The sequence below is a fragment of the Canis aureus genome, chromosome 7, assembly GCF_053574225.1.
Source record: "Canis aureus isolate CA01 chromosome 7, VMU_Caureus_v.1.0, whole genome shotgun sequence".
NCBI lineage: Eukaryota > Metazoa > Chordata > Mammalia > Carnivora > Canidae > Canis > Canis aureus.
Window position 1 is genome coordinate 16,440,773 of NC_135617.1, and position 18,390 is coordinate 16,459,162.

At 35.7% G+C, this 18,390-nt stretch overlaps 1 protein-coding gene and 1 long non-coding RNA gene across 2 annotated transcripts in view; both read right to left on the bottom strand.

Annotated features, from left to right (window-relative positions):
• The window catches only part of LOC144317096 (uncharacterized), a 56,621-nt gene extending 38,245 nt beyond the window's left edge, over nucleotides 1-18,376 (bottom strand). The window contains exons 1-2 of the long non-coding RNA XR_013382981.1: nucleotides 18,325-18,376; nucleotides 11,102-11,489 (exon numbers count right to left, since the gene is read on the bottom strand). This is a non-coding gene — a long non-coding RNA (uncharacterized LOC144317096). The remainder of the gene's footprint in view (nucleotides 1-11,101; nucleotides 11,490-18,324) is intronic.
• The window catches only part of LOC144316684 (uncharacterized), a 507,527-nt gene that overhangs the window by 52,929 nt on the left and 436,208 nt on the right, over nucleotides 1-18,390 (bottom strand). The window lies entirely within an intron of this gene.

Genomic DNA, 18,390 nt, shown 5'->3' on the forward strand with positions numbered 1-18,390 from the left:
ACATCTAATTAGAAGGACATAACTAGATCAACAATGGATAAAGTGCTAGGAGGAGACAAAAGGAAATCAGCAATATAATTCTCAATTATTTTCATTCTTGTGTTCAAAATGAAACATCCCTAATTATTCTTTTTTTGGGTTAACCCTAAGAGACAAATTTCTTCCTTTAGGACTTAGTGAATGAACATGCGACAAAGTTGGCTGTAGATGTTTAACTTAATTCCTAGACTCAATTCCAAAGTGTGTGTGTGGAGGGTGAGTGGCTTCCCCATAACAATTCAATTCCAATACTCTCTACCAGAAGATAGGTTGAAATTCCATAGATTAAGGGTTCAGTCCTACAAGACTGCCACCCCACACATACACTTCAGATACCAATTACAAACCCAGCTTATTACTTGTGCTTCTGACCTACCAGCAACAAATTAGAGGTTCCTGTGACCAACTCCCTGGACTTCAGATACCAGTCACAAGTCAAAGTTGTTACCTGTACTTCTGATCTACTATAAATCAGATGTTTCTATAGCATCTTGCTTTGGTTCCATTAATTGGCTTGAGTGGCTCTTAGAACTCAAATAACCTATCTACTCCCCAGATTACCAGTTTATTATAAAAGGATACAACTCAGAAATCATCAGATGGAAGAGATGCATAGGTCAAGGTATAGGAAAAGCATGCCCCTCTAAGCACGCTACTCTTCCAAATCTCCATGTGTTCACCAACTGGAAGTGCTCCAAACCCAGTCCTTTTGGATTTCTATAAAAACTTTATTACAGGGCAGCCCCGGTGGCTCAGTGGTTTAGCGCCGCCTTCAGCCCAGAGCATGGTCCTGGAGACCTGGAACTGAGTCCCACGTTGAGCTCCGTGCATGGAGTCTGCTTCTCCCTCTGCCTGTGTCCCTGCCTCTCTCTCTCTCTGTCTCTAATGAATAAATAAATAAAATCTTTTTTAAAAAATTGTATTACATGAGCATGATTGTTTAAATCATTAACTGTTGATGATTGAATTCAATCCCCCACCTCTCTCCCCTCCTGGAGGTCAGGAATGGAGTGGGACTGAAACTTCTAAACCTCTAATCACACAATTGACTCCACAGAGGCAACCAGCCCCCAACCATAGGTATTTTCCAAAAATCACCTCATTAATATAAGAAAATACATCTTTATCACTCTCAACAATTAAGAAATTCCAAGGGAAAAAAATTAAAAAGTTAAAAATTTAAAAAATTAAAAAAAAAGAAATTCCAAGGGAGCTTTGATTCAGGAAACATGGACAAAGGCCAAATATATATGAAAAATATATATTGGTAATCTAAATAACGAAATACATATATTTCTCATAATATCTCAATACTATAAATATTTTAACACTACTTTGGACTATAATTTGAAGTATATTGAAAAATGTGAATTGAATGCAAACCCTGCTTTCCCGTAGATTTTCTTTAGGTAAGCATAGCCTGTATATCTGTGGCTTGCAATCACTTTTCCAAAGTACACTATAATTTTATGCAATAATCATGTTAAATCATAATCTATGTGCTCAGGCAATAGGGTACCTTGCTTTTGAATTTGCATCTTATTTATTTCTCAGATAAAATCTTTCTAACCTAAGAGTATCCCACAAAGCAGGAATACTTGGTTTCTAGATTCTTGACTTAATCATCTAGCATGTAGAAACTCTTATATAACGTGAGAATGACATTTTCTTTAGAAATACAACCAAAGTGGGGCACCTGGCTGGTTCAGGTGGTAGAGCATGTGACTCTTGATCTCAGGGTTGTGAATTCAAACCCCATGTGGGGTATATTTTTTTATTTAAAAAAAAAGTCTTCTCAGTAGAAATGGAACCAAAGCTTCACCTTGAGATAAGCATAGTGTGATAACCATATTTGAAATAATCGGAGAAAACAGTCATCTTTATTTTGTGAGGTTAAGTACAACATTCCCATATCACACTAGAATTTTTGTAATTACAAGGAAATAAAATTGTTCTAATTTGAAATGATTAGTATAATAATACTGATAAATATTGTTACTATTCAACCTTGGCAGATTCTATATCTATTTAGTTGTGCAATAGATGCCATTCTCCCACCTATAATATTCTTCTTGATTTTTTCCCTAATAATAACTGTGAAACCCTCAAAACCTTATTCCGTAAACCCTCCAACTCTGACCCCTACTTTACTGTCTCTTTTGAACTTTTGATTTTCATTTGTATCATATTTTATATTTTACATCTCTTCATACATGATATTCTAAACATTCTTACAACGCAGCATATATGTCATCTTCTCAGATGAACTGTTAAACTCCTTAAAGGCAGAAGCTTTACTTTCTATTTTATTTTACTATCTGGTACCTTAAAGTACAACTAGAGAAAAAGTTTGAGTGTTTTTCTACTACTTTGTGTTTGTGGCATGCTCTGGAATCTTCAGTATTGGGTGGTATCTTGAAAGATGGAAAGAATCAAAACTACCCTCCATACCCAACAATATCGAGAAATTAGTCATGACTACAACAGAACAATTCACTTACCTAGACTACAAAAAGAGTATTACCATACCACTAGCTCATCCCTTTTTTACTTGAGTTGCTGCTTAAGAACTGTTCATTGAATGGATCCCATTTTTTACACATGAATGAGGTCAGGTTCCTACATGTGAACATAAACATGAAATCCTTCTTGATGTTGACTTAACTCTTTTCCTTGTTTCTTTTCTCCTACTTCCAGGAAATACTCCATTTTTCTCTTATGCTTCTAGAAACATACTCTACCCTGTGGCATGATGGGCCATTTCAATAGTCAGTGTAAGAAAAGATAATATCTTTTTTTATAGAGCATTAATCTTTTCATATTGATTCAAACATGGCAATTCAAAACATGACACATCTTACACAGAGGATGAGAAGTACTCTCAATTGACTCTACAAAAGCATAAACTAGAGCAAAATGTTTGCACTTAAGAACATTAAAATATCAAATAAGAAAACTATAAAACTGTAAAGCACTACAACCAACATACAGCTTTACTCTGAGCAATATAAGAGTAGAGGTGTTTTAGACCTAATACACAGAATTCTAGGTGTAATTCTGTTAAGCAGCTTTACATTTTGCCATTAGAACTATCTCCCCTCTATGTTAAGCTTTAATATCCTTTCAAATGCATTAATGTGTCCCCAGAACAGACTCTCACAGACTCCTGCCTGCTTTGAATATTTCCATTTTAATAACAGCTTCAGATCTTCACTCAGAGCTTTATATACCCCTTACTGTCACAGAGGCTTGTGAAAGACAGAAGGAAACAGCTCGTCATCCACAAAAGTCATCCAATGTACAGTTGTTTGCTTTAGAATACAACCCACAGGAAAATTAAAGGGGAACATCATTTACATTTGATTTTCTCTACCCTTTGTGTTCATCTCTGAATAATTCTAGAGGAATTTTCTAAGTCCCTGTAAGGACTGCTTAAATCTTTTCCTTTCTGAAAGTGGCTATAATTTTATGCTGAAAGAGAGAAGATCTTTCTCTTACAACTTCAAAACGGCAGAGTAGAGGCAAATATGATTTAGACCTTCATGGCATTAGGTCTTATAATCAGTCTCGCTATTCAGTGGCATGGCAGCTCAGTGGTAAAGAATATCACTTTACCAAAGCATCAGGGTCAAAACAACTTTTGTGACAGTAGTGATGGTTCTTCAGAGTTCTCTAAAATAAAAAGTGAGCTTTTAACATTTTGTGAAATTTCTGATCATATCAGTAACCACTGTCATGATTAAGAGAAAGTCCGAAGAGTTGGAGCAATACTAATTTCAGAGTTGGGAGAGAGACATAACTTAAAATAAACTGGAAGAATAGGTCAGACACAGCCTTGAAGATCTATGATGTTTTACATAAAGAAAAATACAAAATTCTAATAGGCAAGAATGATTGTGTAGACATTAAGAGAGGTAGAAGGGTAGGTAGTGAGGAACAATAAGCTACCAGAGGACAGATTTTGGGCACATTTTACATTGTTCATATTGTTCAGGCAGAAGTGCCATCCCATTTAATATTCTACCTTCAAAAAATGTGATTTGTCAAAGATGGTAAACTCTCTGATCCCTTACTATCTCTTGGTTAATTGAAAATTGCTAATGAAAACACAAGAAGGCAAGACTACATACTCTTCTTAGCTGATGGCTCACTCTGACACAATCTCAAGAACAGAATTGAGGTTCGATATTATGGAACTGGGCTCCCACCTAGCTGATGTTTTGAAACTAACTTAGTGTGTCACTCATCTTGATGACAATGACCCATTTACAGCATTCAGCTCTCCACCACACATACTACATGATTCCAAAAGATCTTATCTGATTAGTTTTATTTAGTAAGCTAAAAACAACTTTTAATAACCATTTCACTTTAATTAGCATATGTCCTTTAAGAGCTGAGTATCGTTTTGTTTTTGTTTTTTTTTTTAAATAAATACTAACTTGGTATTTTGGCTGTTTGGTATATCTAAAAAACCAAATCAGCAACCATTTCTTGAACTCCAAATGTTAGTATCCCGTTGCTTGCCATCTTCATACTGATGTAATACCAAAAGCTCCAACTCAATGGATCCTAAACAAAATTTAACATCTTTATTCCTAATTCTCTAATTTCTTATCTCTTTCTACTAATAATGCTTTATTCTTCCAGTATCCCAGACTCAAATTCTTGGACTTTCCTTTTACTCTTCTCTCTTAAACAAATCTAACATTTTAAGTCTATAATTCTTTCTTCCTGCTCTTTTATATTCTAATTCTTTTATGTTCTTACAACTACTACTATAGCAATGGTCTTCAAAGAACACAAGATGATCTATTGAAGGAGGAAAGCAAATATTAGTTTCTACACACAAAAATATTTTTTTCTATTTTTGCATGTTAAGTAGGTAGATATAGATATATAAATGTATCTATATAAATATACAGTAAATAATAAATATATTAATATGAATGTCTATATATGCATACATCTCTATATGTACATATTTATGGCAGGGATGTCTATACCAGGATTTAGAGTCAGTATAGTTATTTCTTCTCAGGGATTGCCCAAGTAGTCAACTGTAAGCTCCTTTGGAAAGGAAATCATGTTTATATACTTCCATATCCTCCATACAGCCATCACAGTAGTAGCCCAGCACAGCTGTAGCATAGTAGACAGCATAGTCTTACACATAGTAGGTACTCAAATAAACATCTATTTAATTAAGTAAGTAATTAAAGTTATGAATAGCAATTCCCTTAACTTCTTCCAAGTTGCACCTCAATTTGTGTTTTCTTAAGACTACTTCTATTTTTAACTACAGTATATACTTGGTAAAGGATTTTACAACTCTCTAAATTAGCCCATGGTGATTACCCCTACTGTGCAATTTACCACTATTTTATTAAAGCAAGATTAAAGATAATACTTCATTGGAAGAAGTAACAGCGGCATTAACCTCTATTTACCTTGACATAATAAAGCTTTAATAAAACATGGGCAAATTGCATTGAGGGGGATAATTATTCCAACATAAAATTTAAAGGGAACTTAATTTCTCATTCTGCATGTTTAGTGCTTTAAGATTAGTGTCATTAATGTCCTTTTTCTCATTTATAGAGGATACATAAAAATATTCAACCCTCTCCAATTTATTTACTTATTAAATAATTCTGAATTTATATCTGAGTTCATAAACATTAGAACACAACTTTAAAATGCAATAGTTTTTCAGGAGTAAATATCCTTCTAGAATGTCAGGGCAGGGAGAGTTTTGTGGGAGAGCTTTTACCCCTAGCCAAAAAAAAAAAAAAAAAAAAAATCATCCTTGTCTAAATTTTTGAGTGTTGAATCAAAGAAGATTCTTGTTTGTTTTATATCCTCTGGCTTTATTACATCAGACAAGCTTCAAAGGAGCAGAGCACATAGGATTGAAAAATAACACAGCTGCATTTTGCAATGGAGAGCTCTGCCTCTGCCTGTGTTTTGTTGTTCATGTAATACTTTTCAATAAACAAAGATGTCAATCAACTCTCTTTGCAACACATCACATTTCAGATTTAAACCACTTCAGACACATCACTGCCCCAAGCTCACACATTTAACAGATAAAAATTCAGCTTTCTGTCAAGGCAAAATGCAGTATTGATTGTAGGCGGTATTTAGGCAAGAGAATGGCAGAACAATATTACCCCTTCATGGTCACACATAGTCCACTATAGAAGCAAAACATATAGTGTATTACACTCCACATAAAATTTTTTTCTAATGCTTAGCATTGATTAATACCCATTTCCAAACACATTCCTAAGAAAGGCTTCCACATGTAGCAAATTGTGAGGGTGGCAGAGGGGGGTTAGGAACACATGATAGCAATCATGAAAACTTTGATCACTTGATTTGATTCTAGTGCTTTGTAAATTAGCATAATTATTCAAACATGCTTCATTAAAAATCATGACTGTACAAGTCCTTCGGTTTAATGATCCAAGTACATACCACGTGAGCTAAGCTTTAAATAAGAATACCAACTTGGGGCTAGGAGGCTATGAAAGAGATGCTTTTCTTAAAATCAAAAGTGCAAAAGAAATTCCAAAACCAAGTCAGGAAAAAAAAAATCTAAAAGGTAGATCAGCAGTGGATGTGGTGAGTTATATTTTTCTATTTATCTTCACATCTATCTGAATGTCTCTTGGGGCCACCAAAGGTTAGTTACCACGTCACTTCTAAGCTACTGAAAGATTGGCATACAATCCCTGTAAATCTCGAACTAATTACATTTGAATTTTAGGTGTCACAGTTAGTTTTGACCTTTGAAGGTTGGCAGAAGAAAAGTTTGACAGTTCTTTAAGTGTTCTCAAATACTAAAAGAGGTTGTTTCAACTTAATGAAAGGAGAGAAAAACTAAATTAGTGATGCCAAAGATATTAATAAGACTACTATTATTGGCACACATTTAATTATGTATCAGATCCCATTTAATAATGATGTCAACTTCATTTAGACTGCAAGCTACATAAGTAAAATAAAGACAGCATACAAGATACTCCATTATTTTGGTTGTTCTATTAATATTAAGTACTAACTCATATTGAATCATGTTTATGGAGTTAAAATACAAAGTATGAGAGGAAAACGTGTTAAATTAATCTGTTCCTAAATCATTCAGATTCTGAAGCATAATGGATAATTACCAATACTCCCTGATTTTATATAGTATTCATGTTACATGGAGTTGGTTAAAGACAGATTGTCACTTTTCATATCACTTTTTTTCTTGCTTTTGACAATTTATATGACATCATCAGAGAGACATTTCATAGAGTTTATAGCAAATTTAAAGTAGATTAAATTTTAGAGGCTAATGTTTTTCAAAGGGTAGTTTATTTAAACCTACAGCTTCATTGCTAGATATATTAAGCGCTGTATGATTAAACTGCAAACTTTCACTGATGGCCTCTTAACACCAAGAAAATAGTCATTAATCTCAGAAATGTAAAATTGATCATTTGCTCTATGCAATGAAATAGCATCAACATCAGGTCACTAGTTACTTTTCAAGTTCACCAATAGTCAGATGGATCTTGGCCAGGTGCCTAGATCAAGTATTAACAGTGTACCTGTCCAACAGTGATTTGTGAGAGGAAAAATGACAGATGATTTGCTTTAGCCCAATTGAGAAAATGTAGAAGTGACCAAAAGCAACTGGTAAATGAAATCATGTACTAGGAAAATAACTGAATGTGTAGTTCTAAACAGTCTCAGTAATTCCTATGTGAGGTGGCAAAATACAGTTCAAAATTTGTACCCAACCCTTTCTCTATCAGTGGACATATTATGGGATGTTAATAATTATCCACAATCTCCAGGGGAACTCTCCTGCAGAACTATAGCCATGTGCCTAGAGAATTTCAATCTTAAAAAATTAATGCATATCTCCCATGTTAATAATATTATAGCAGTAAACCTCTAAGAAACAAATAAATACTTCTATAAAATAAGTCTGGAAAGAGAAATTAGAAAGTTAAAAACTATGGGTAGTTAAATAGTAAGTGGGAAAAAATTGCAACTTAAATTCTTTGAAGGCAGGGATCATTTTTATTTATCTTTACTGTCACAGAACTATCATAACAGTTACCTTTAAATTTAACCCTCAATAAATAGCTTTTAATTAAATGACCCTCATTTCATCCTTGTCATTTATTCTGGTTTTCTGTGAATAAAATTTAAACATGGTGAATCCAGGTAATAATAGCAGTTCAGCAAATTTGGAGTGTGAAATATAGAAGGAATGTGAATAAGTGACAAAATAATAATGTCTGCAGATAAATTATTATCTTTGGCTTTTTATGCCATGTTGAGGAATTCAGACTTTCTCCTATAAACAGTGAAAAACTTCTGAAGGATTTTAAATTGGATAATGACATGATCAGTACTGTTTTAGAAGTAGCACTGTTTAGTGAGTAAATGGAGGGTGAATTTAAGCAGGGCAAGACTGATCCTTTGTGAAAGTATTGCATCACTTAAGAAGAAAGATGACCTGAAATAGGGTGAAGATGAATAAAAAGTGAGGAAGAAGGGGTTGGCCAGAAAAAGTTGGTAAAACAAATAAATTACATTTACTGTGCCCTACTAAGTGCCAAGCACTGAACATAGGCCTGAATTAATTCATTTAATACTCACTACAATTCTAGGGGGGAAAGATTATTATTATTATCCCCCATTAAAGATGAGGAAAACTCTATAGTTAGGTAACTTGCCAAAAGTCACAGAGTTGGTAAATGGCAGTGATTGCATTCCAAACACTAGATGTCTGCCTCTAGGCCTCCTTCCTAACAATTGCCTTACAACTTGTAGGTTTCTAGCTTATATAACATGGCAGATCATAATGCTCTCCCTCCACACAATGGGAGTCTGTGAAATAGGAAATAACAGGGTTTCTTAACCTTGGCACTACTGACACTTTGGACCATGAATTCTTTGTTCTGAGAGATTGTCTTGTGCATTATAGGATGTTTAGCACCACCCATGACCTCTGTGGATTAGTGCCATTAGACACCCCCTACGCCCACCCCAGTGATGGTTATGTCTCTGGACATTGCCTAATATCTCCTGGGGACTAAATAACCTTTTATTGAGAACCACTGGCTTATGGAAATGATAAAAATTCCATTTTTGTTAGGTTTTTACATTGACTTTAAGTTCCCTACATCTAGATAGCAATGCCAGCCAATGGCTAAATTCATGGAACCAGAATTCAAGAGGTATTCTGACTAGAGATACAGATGTAGCAAAGAATAATCACATTGCTAATAATTAGATGTGATTTCCAGGGACAATGTGAGACCAACCAAGGGCCAAGAACAACACTGGAGTGCAAGCATTTATGAACTGAACAGAAGAGGAACTAAAGTGAGGATGGGAAGATAGAAGAGAAAGAAGAAAATCAAGGGAAGGAGACATCTTTAAAAATGTCAAATTTTGCATAGTTCAAAGAAATAAATTGGATTTAATTGTTAGTATGTCACTGGTAACTGCTGTGGGAGTCATTTATAATTTTTTCTTAAAATTCTATTATTTTTCCCACACTTCTTTAAGCATTCCTTCTCTGGTTTCATTTATTTCAGTCAGTTCTCAAAGTTTTTAAGAATCAGCTGGTTACACCATCAACTGGCACCTCTTTCTTAAGAAAGCAGCCTCAGGCTAAGACTTGTGCTTTCAAGAATACTACTTCTATTAGATATATCTAACCTCAATGCTACTGAAAATTAGCGCTCCATATTAGAAACTGATTATCCTGGATGATCATGTCCTCTTTGCATAGGAAGTTTGAGGTTGCAATGCAGATAAAGAGAGCAAGAGACCAAGGGAGAGAATCAGACAGGGAGGTGTTGGAATGGCTGAGAATAAAGGCAGAGCTATTGCCTTATTCTTAGAATAAGTCCTAGTTGTATGAGATTGCTGGAACCCTATTTTTCTAATGACCTAAAAGACAAACACACATAGAAACTGGTTCCAGAATTAGGGCTACAAAGGACTCTCAGATGGAATGTGGAACTGTTGGTGGCACAAAGGTAAGACAAAGACCCCTGACAAAGGAGGTCAGAAGCAGGGAGAGCAATCATTCCCTCTGAGTACTTCTCTACAATGGTTGAGATGACAGCTAAGACTAGTATAGTAGTGGATGCTAATTCACTTATGACACATAAGCGAATTTAGAAAGAGGATCACATCTGTTTAATGATCTAATAGCCCATGGCTCACCTTACCCAACAACTTCACTGCTCTCAGGTCAAAATCTAGCTAAGGCTCTGCCATGGCACTGAGGATACATACAATCCTGGAATCATATTAGCCCATGATTAGCCATGAAAAAGCAGATAATTAAAAGTGTTTCCCTATTATCCCCATGTGTGTTACAGGTAATATGCTTTGTAATTGCTGCATAAGAGTTGTTTTTGAGTTGAGAAGGTACAGATAGGAAGGCTATTTTATACATGTATATGTGTATGTATGTATGTATGTATGGGTTTATCTATTTTGGTAGGAATTTTGATTTTGAGTCACCTCTACTGAGACAGGGACCAACATTGGTTCTTGATCCCATAGGTAGAAAATTTAGGAAAACATGGGTTACTATGTGATTGTGGCTTATAGTCAGCATGCTGAGACCTGTACTTGAAACCATATGTGAAAGCTAACTTTAGAACAAGCTGTACATCCAACCAAATCTTGTTTCCACAAAACTGAATCTCTCACAGCCACATGCAAAACAAGAAAATCTGGAGCTATCTGAGAAAACTCAGGGGAGACTTGGCTACCCTTCCAAGCCCCTATGAAATCCTTCACCTACTATATTCACGACATTTTTTAGGATGAAAGTGACTTCACATTATGATGTGCAATCCATAAAGAAAGATGTGATTGAGATGCCAAATGGCATTCAAAAGTAAATAAATTTCACCCCGAATGACTTTAAGGAAGGGTCTGGATTTGGAATTAGCAAACTTTGGCCTGCTGGTGAGCTGCCTGCTTTTGTAAATACATTTTTATTGGAACATAGCTATGCCCATTTATTTACCTTTGTCCATGGCTGCTTTCAAACTATAATCACAGAGTTGAGTAGTTGTGACAGTGTCCCATGGTCCAGAACCCTAAAATATTTACTATCTGATCCTTTCAGAAAAAGAAAATGCTGATCCTTGGTGCAGATTAGAGATTTCTGACTGAATCAGGAGAGAACAGACTTGGCTGGTATACCCCAGGACAGGAAATCTGGAGTAGTTTGTGCTGAAATTACTATTTAATAAGATTCTCATCAGACACTCCTAGTTTTGTGCATCAACCGAGATGAGCAGAAGAAAGATGAGCAGCTGCCACTCTAACTGTTCTTCCTGTTTTCTGAACTTATTCAGCCCCAGCATTGGCCTGTGATGTTCCACATTGAAGAGCCAGGCAATCACTGATTCCTGAAAAATATAGCCCAGTGAGTTTGTTTTTGAGAACACTGGCCTTATTCCAGGTGCTTACGTGTTAATGAAGGGAAAAAGGGGATTTCATGGTAAAATAAACATGGGATGGTGAACATGTTTGATTAAACAAAGCTAAACATGTTTATTTACTCCATAATTTTTCAATCTTTAATATGAATGCCTGTGATCCCCAAAAGGATGAAGAAGGTTGACATGTAAATATATTCAAACTTATTTGAGCACAATATTATTTTTCCAGAATACTCAGAAGACTTAAATTTCTTATATATTGGGTTTGAGAATTCAAAGTGAAAGAAAGAATACAGAACTGTTAGATACTGTCTTGTCACAGGGCCTTTGTACAAAGCTTTTCCCCTTAAAACAATCCGTTCTCCCTCCACACACATACACCTTTTTCTGGTTAACTCCAATTCATCAAATTCTTAACTCACCCTCATTCTTCCATGACCATTCCCAAATTTCATCAGGTCACCTATTTTACATATTCATAGGACCTATTACTCAAAGCCTTATCATAGGTATATTTTAAAATTTACTTAGATGATGGATGCCTGGCTGGCTCAGTTGGTAGGGCATGTGACTCTTATTCTCAAGGTTATGAGTTTGAGCCCCATGTTGGGTGGAGAGATTACTTAAAATCTTTTAAACAAACAAACAAACATGGGTGGTTTTTAATAATGAGTCTTGCCCTACAGACTATCAACTTCATAGAGATCACCACAATATTCCTATCTCCCAGAAAAGTGAGTAATAACACGCAGTAAACTTTCAATAAATACTGTGATATGCATGAAGCAACACAATACTATTGCTTTCTCCATCAGAAGCTTGAAGACTCTTTTCACTAAAAGTTGACTGTCTAAAAAAAAAAAAAAAGCTGACTGATAAACAATAATTCTGATAGTTTAAAATCTCCATATGCTCAGTCTTTCACAGACAGGATGGGGTTATTTTATGACCATAAAGCTACTCACTTGGAATAGAGACTTACTTAAAGTAAGATAAAGAGCTCTAATTGGTCCAGGCTTCAGGTTAAGACACCACGGACGTCTCCACTTCAAGTGTCTGAGGAAAACAGCCTTGCTAGAAAGAGCTTAGGTATGTATTCTTAGAATGAGAACCACTGTAACGGTTCTGGAGTTTTGAATGAAGAACATAGTCACTTCAAGATCACTGTCCTGAGATGCAGCTCATGTTTGTTGCTCAACTTCTGTGGACACATGACACTACATCGAGGTATATACTGATTTTAAAGTACCTATGTGAGATCAGTAAGATGCTTAAGATCCATGAGTTCTGAACTCAAGAAGTCAGTCTCAGATGAACAGATCCATGTAAATAAATTGATATAAATAAAATGATCCAGGAAAGCATGTGTTTTAAAAAAGAAAAAGTAGAACTCTGGAGAAGATGACTTTTAAGAACAGGTAAAGGAAAAGAAGACTAAATCTAAAAAGATCCAAAACAAATAAAGATAACTAGATGCTAACATTTGTTAAATCTAGCTGATGAGAACACAGTTTGTCTTATGTTATTTTTACACTTGAAACTCGTTTGAAATATTTCAAAACAAGTTTTAAAAGAGCCTGAGGAGTGACTGGAAAAATAGAAAGTAAAGTGGGAGGGAGCTGCTTAATTGAATCCAAAGAAGGGTACCATTTCATGTAGGGGGAGGTCAGTGATGAAATGGAGAGGTCAAGCAAGATAGGAATTAAAAACTGTCAGTTGTTTTGTCAATTGAATGGTTATTGTGACCTTACTGAGAACAGTTTTAGAAGACATGTGGGGCAGATGACAAATCTCATTTGATAAAAGAGAAAAAAAAAGGATGAAAAACAGCTGACTGTGAAAAAATAAAGATATTTATTATCTCATCTATCAATTGGAGGGGGGCAGGGCAGATTCAGAATTGCAATTTTAATTCAGGTCTTTGCTGCTTTGTTTTTTCATCTTCATCATTTTAGATTTTGTCCTCACACTTGTCTCCTCATATCTTAAGATGGTAGTAGTAGCTTTAAGCATTAAGCCTGCAAACCATAACCAGAAGCAAAATTTTAAAAAGAGGGACATATTTTCTATTTCTTTTTGAGGTGAGAAAACTTTCTTTCATTCTCATTGGCCAAAACAGTATCACTGTGCTCAGCTCTAGACCAATCACTAGCAAGGTGGGTGAGACTACAAGAAATAGCAAGACTTGCTCCATGAGGTTACAGATCAGTGGTAACCTACTCTGAATACAAGATGTCAAAAGGTGAGGACCTGATAAATGTGAGCTCTGCTATGACGGCAAGAAGTAGCAAGCGAGCAATTGTGAGAAAGGGAGCAGTGGAGTCTCACAATTAAGGATATATGGGCTATAGCCTATCCTGAGGGGAAAATCCAGCTGAGAGGAAGAGCTGAAGCTATAGGAAGGAGATGGGATGGCTGCAGATCTATCATTAACAGGAGAGGTAGGTCATGGAGGATGGGAGCCAGAACATGGGTAGAGAGATCAGATGTAGACTTATGGGACTTCTGGTCCACTAAGATCAGAGAAGGTTAGGCAAAGGAGGAAAGTGGGGAAAAAAGATCATATGCAGGTAACTTTTAGGAGTTGAAATAGGGTTGTTATAGGTTTTTATATTAAGTAAAAATATGTAAGTGTGTATAACCAGCATTAGCTACCGGTTGCCAGAGCTGGATGGGGTCAGTAGGAAGAGGCCAGGCCTCATACTACATCTAATTCCCAATTAACAGGAGAGAGATAATTAGGTCTAGATGGATTTGATAGGCTTCATTAAGTTGAATAGAGTGCTTATTATTATTTTGAGAGAGAGAGAGAGAAGGGAGGAGAGCAGAGGGAATGGAAGAGAGAGAATCTTAGGCAGGCCCAACGTGGGGCTCAGGCTCAGTCTCATAACCCCGAGATTTTGACCTGAGCCAAAATCAAAAGTTGGACACTTAACCAACTGAGCCACCCAGGCACCCCTTAACGTGCTTATTAAGCAATGTATGTGGGGAAAGAAAACTTTGCATAGTGTCTAATATACAGTAGATACTCAATAAATGTCAATTGAATATTTGAATTCTACTTCTATACCAGGTCCATTAAAAGCCCAATTACATCCAACCCAATTTATGTATTTCTCCAGACTTTCCTGGCCCCACCTGCCTCCTGGCACTTGTTAGCTTTCTTAAGAGCCCCAGCCAGCTGTCTGTCACAGCTTCTATAAGATAAGGACTAGGCTCAGGCATGGCTTTCCATGATTCCCTCTATAGCCGATGGCTATACAAACCCTCTAGTGGTCTGACATCCAGTCTCAGGTAAAGTACAGTACGCCCAAAGTATGGGGTCAGGCTTCCCCAGTGATTGCTAGGAGGGGCTGAATAACATCACCCAAAGTGAGGAAGTGTTAAATATTCACAGCTCCTCACAATGTTTCCACAGTTGCACTTGAGCTACAATAGCTCAGACTGTTAATCAGCTGGGTTACCTGATTGAATTTGGACCAGAAAATGCAAGGAGAATAGAAGAATCTGGCAAAGAAATACTTTTCCATTCATATACCATCCAATGACTTCCCAAAAGTACATTAGTTACCTATAGACTGCCCTCACACAGTCCCAGGACCAAGCAACAAGCAATGGATATCTGTGAAAGTTGTCTTATCTTGACAATACAGAATATTATATTTGCTTTTTTTCCTTTCTTGCCTCACTCTGCTTTTCTCCAAGCTGCTCTGAGATTTCATATGAGCCTTCTTCCCATCCCCTTAAAGGGTTAAAAAGTGAGCATTTCCTCCACGGCATCTGTTTTCCAGGGAACCCCAGCAAAGACAACAAACAGCTGGATTGCTGACCTATTCAGTATACACATCCAGAGGGTGAAACAATAAGGCTGTCTGCCAATACTCAAATGCACAACTCCAATTGATGAAAACTGCTCAAATAGCCAACCAACCTAAGCCCCTAAAAGAATAATCCAAACTTAAGAGAAACAATAGACCATTTCTTTTAAAAATCCATGAAAAATACCTAGCACAGGTCTGGCACAAAATAGATATTCAGTAAATATTCACTAGGTGGTTCATTCATTGATTTCCACCAATTTCAGGGAGAACAAAGGACAACATGGAGGGATATAAAGCATTTGTTGTCTTTTATTTTGGATGTGTGCACAGTCAGAGACAAACTAAATCCTTGATGAACTACAATAAATGTTTTCATATTCAGTATTGGATCACCTGGGGGGACTCCATGCAGCAATTGTAATATGAGTCTATTGATAGAGATTCAAACCTCAGAAAGAATAGCCTAATCTATGATCATCTGGGGGAGAATCAGCATAAACCACTGGAGAGCAGCAGTGAGCCAGACCACAGGCGGAAGCTGTTAGGTGAAAGGCGAGTGTGCCAAGGATGAGATGCAATGCAATTCAGGATTTACCAACCTTCAGACAAGTTGTCCATAGTCCACCCCTAGCCCACTTCTATGGTTATAATATTGTGAATGTATATTTGAGAATATCACATGGTTATTAACATAACTTAGTCCTATTAATTGTGGAATCAAATCTGCACTATTATAATAAATATTATATTCAGAACCATGAAGATGAGATATGTGTACAATTGTAGTTTACTCCATAATTCTCAGAATGCAAGTCATTTACATACAATTCCTAATACTTCAGAATGGACAACAAACTAGCTGTGTTCTCCTCAAAATGCTTTAATTATAAATGAAAATGCTCATTAGTCGAATTCTAAACCTTTGTAAAACTTAAAAATGTTAAAAATATCTCTAATAGTATGTTTACTATTTAAAAATAACAGTTCAAACACATTTAACTGCTGATAGCATCTTTCTCCAAAGGGTGGTGAATTATAATTCAATGTTACAGTATCTGAAGCAATAATTTCATGAAGTGTACTATTATAATCATTTTGTAGAGCAGGAAGTTGAGTCTTAGAAAGTGTAATTTTTTTGCCTCAAGTCATACAACATCAGATGTTGAACTAAGATTTTTGATGTCTTGCCAATTATTATAATCCCAAAATATTCTTAGAAAGAAGGTAAATATACTATAAATGCCAATTTTTAGTATATTCCATTTCTACTCATGCACTCATCAATATTTATTTAGTACTTTCTGCATCTGAGTACTTTTATGGTACCTACCATATCACCATCATATATTTTATATATCTCTTAAATCTGCACAATTAACCTGAGAAGTAAGAAAAGCATCTGTTACTATCACCATTGTACCCTTTTGCTGAGTACTTGCTACATGTTAAATGTATTACATTAGGCCATTTACCCCTCAAAATGATCCATAAACCCTTACAAATGATACATTTATCCTATAGAGATGTGAACCAAATCTTTCAGTCTCCAAAGCTATGATCCTATCTAGGGCCTACTTTATAGTGGGAAAATTTAGAGCTTTAGAAAGGGTATTATTTTATTGAAAGTCAAAATTTGAAGGAGTAAAAAATCAAACCCAAGTCTTTTAGCTCCAAACCTTAATATTTAATTTATAAAAGATTTTAAAACTCCAAAATTTAGGACTAAAGCACAAAATATAAAAAGTAGTAAAGAAAATAAAAAGCAATGCTATGATAAACACAAGGAAAGCGGTTACAATCTTTTGTCCCAGTTGAAGAAAGAGATCAAGACTCCACTATATCCTTTTACATGAATTTCATTACTGAAAAGCTGATTCAGGATATGAAACTTTGGAATGAAATAAATTCAAATACATTACTTTCAGTACCTTACTTTCTAGTTTCAGGAAGACAGGCTATACAAGTCAAAGGAGAAAGAACAAATACTGGCTATAGGCATATGAATCATTTAACTGGCCCCCATTTTCTTGCTTTATTATTTCAGCGATACTCTACTCATGCCATTGTCAAGGTCATAAACAATTTCTTCTAAAAGTGTATTTTTTCAGGCATTTTTAAAAAGATATCATAATGCACAAAAATCCCCCCAAAATGAGATTAATATCACTTCCTTTCTTTGCTTTCATTCTCAAAGTTTAAAGAACTGAGAGTCACTTGCAAGATGGAAACCAACTGCTTTAAATTTTGATGCCATCTTAACGGGATTCAAAGAAGGTGCTAGGATTCAAAGCCTCCCTTTGAAGTAAAAAGTCCCTCAAGAAGATTGGTTTTTGTCTTGCATTAGTGATCTTTCCTAAAAGTCACTAATGTCTAATTCTCTTTTCAGTCTAGCATATAAGTGTGTGCTGCATAAAGTTCAGAACTATGTCATGTGCAAAACTTCTTGCAGGGATGCTATCATTTACATTTGGAAAAAGTAAAATTCATAAACAAAAATAAAACTGAAGATAATACTAAAAGTAAGATTTCTTTTTTAAGTAACTGTGAAATAATTACCTCTGGATCTACTGAGCATGTTGATGAGGTACTTCTTTGAGAATATGCTGCTTTCAGTGAAGAATCAAAATGGCTATTACATTTTAATCTACTAGCCACTTAACATTTAATATTATATTTACTAAAATGTCTCCAAGTATCTTTGAACATTGGGGTAGGTGTTTTGAACAAGGTTACATTTTAATTACCTCCACTATTTCAAGTTGCCCCCCCTGCCACAGCATATAGTTAGCATACTATTTCAAGTTGTCTCCCATAGCATAACTTCTGAACTCTGGAATATGACATATAAGGCCCATTGTGAACTAACCCTCCTCCCTGCCCGTCCTCATCCTTCACCATCCCCTTGCCTCCTCAGCTATTTCCTCTCTAAGTGAAATCTGTAACTGTTATTTACAGTTGAGGAAATACATCAGCCCTCTTACCCTTGTGCCTGTGTACATGAGCTTCCAGTATGATCCCCGTACTACTCCTCTGCCAACTCTGACTTA